This window comes from Pteropus vampyrus, unplaced genomic scaffold (genome assembly GCF_000151845.1).
Source record: "Pteropus vampyrus isolate Shadow unplaced genomic scaffold, Pvam_2.0 Scaffold597, whole genome shotgun sequence".
In the NCBI taxonomy this organism is placed as follows: Eukaryota; Metazoa; Chordata; class Mammalia; order Chiroptera; family Pteropodidae; genus Pteropus; species Pteropus vampyrus.
The window spans coordinates 77,645-79,546 of NW_011889378.1; the positions used below are offsets into that span (position 1 = coordinate 77,645).

Sequence of the window (1,902 nt, forward strand, 5' to 3'; positions counted from 1 at the left end):
CTCTCCCGATCTTGAAAATGTGGATGTGTGTAGAAGCGACCTCCGTGTGGACTGTGCTGGGTGGTGTGACAGGCTGGTTGGGGTCAGGGCAGACACTGTGTCCCCTGGGGTGCCAGCTGCCCTGCAGGAGCGGGCTCAGGGCAGATGTGTGTGCATGCGTGGTGGAGCTCTATGTTCCTGCTGGAGTGAATTCTTGTGGGGTGTCCTGCAACGTGCCACGGAGGCCATACATGCTGGAGAGAGCACCTGGGTAGAGTGCCCACCTGTGCTTTCCAGGTGGAGAGGAGATGAAACAATGGCCTCCCCTCCTCGTCTGACCCTGGAGCCCTCCTTCCGCGCCCAGAGCTTCCCCAGCCCCACCTTCTCTGTGTGGGCCTCTCCTGCGCTGTGCAGAAGCTGTGCAGTTGGCCCTCAGCGTCTCTCAGGAGAATTGTCCTCAGTGTCGCTGAGCATTCACTGTGTCCTGGGAGGGGATGAGCTCAGCATCTTCCTGTGCCGCCATCCTGGACCCGATCCTGTTAATAGATTGTTTAATAACGTTTGCATGATTATTTAATTTCTCATCATCTGTATTTGAGAGGCTCAATGCATGTCAGACAGAATGTTTCGTGTTAATTTCTGCTCTAATCACCAAATGCGCCTCTGACAGGTTAGATGAAAAATATTCTATGTTTAAAGTATGGAAACCAATTCCAATGTGTGAAGGGTGGAGGTTATGAGAAATTCGACCCTTACGATTCAACTGGAATCTGCCACCATCTACCTGGCGATGGCATCCGGTTCCACAGGTAAAGGGTTCAGTCCCACCAGACTGCCCTCATCCACCACAAGCCCACCCTCAACTTAAGAAGCCAGTCACAAATCCAAGTTATTACATTTGCTCCTGACCGACCAACTATCGATGGAAAGTCCAATGACCCCTCCCCACTGCCTTGGGTCTGAGTCATTTGTTAGAGGAGCTCACAGAACTCAGAGAAGCATTTTACTTGCAATCAGTTGATTATGAAAGAGATGCATAAGGTGGGCTGCGGGGAAGGGCTGTGGCCCTCTCTAGGCACCAGACTCTTCACCATCTCCGTGTGGTCACCAACCCAGACGCTTGCAGGACCCAGACCCTATGGGTGTTTATGAAGGCTGCATTACTTGGACATGGTTGATGTACACTGGCCATGGAAAGCCATTGACCTGTAGACCTTCTATCCTCCGTCGTGGTCAGGAGACCATGACTGAGAGCTCCAACTCTCTAAGCACACGATTGGCCCTCCTGGCCACCAGCTCTCTCTCTCTGGTGAGTCCCAAATTCACCTTATTAACGAACAAAAGACTCCTTTATAGCTCCGGTCACTTTGGAAATTCATGGATTTCAGGAGCTCTGTTCCAAAAATGGGATGAAGGCCAAAGATATATTTATTATGGTAAATCATAGTATCACATATGTGTATATGCTACATGCACATTTTTACATATTTATGCATATGCATATAAATACACATGCATACACATTTATGTAATTTTTGAGATGGGTAGGAGGGTCTAAAATTTATTAGAAAAGGAAATAGAGAAAACATAATTAAAAAATCCAAAAACACCAAAGCATTGCCTTTCACAGGTCACTATAACTATTCATACTTATCAGAAATGCAGTCTAAAGAATGACAAAGGACATAGCATTTGTTACATATTTCATCATCAATACTCTGGGAAGTCATAGAACTAGCAAGAACCCTGACATCTGTCATCCCTACACATTGTCTCTTGGCATTTGAGGCACCAAAGTTCACAATGCCTTTTGTCATGAAGAAGGTCCGGGTGGCAGTTTGGAGCCAGTGGTGAAGTGAGAATCGGGAAGCTGCACGTGGCAGAAGAACCAGGGACGGGGAGGAGCAGAGAGTGTCTCCCCTC

At 48.1% G+C, this 1,902-nt stretch overlaps 1 gene segment (V, D, J or C); it reads right to left on the reverse strand.

The window, feature by feature from the left end:
- Positions 1–1,902, reverse strand: part of LOC105308609 — a 20,055-nt gene that overhangs the window by 17,364 nt on the left and 789 nt on the right.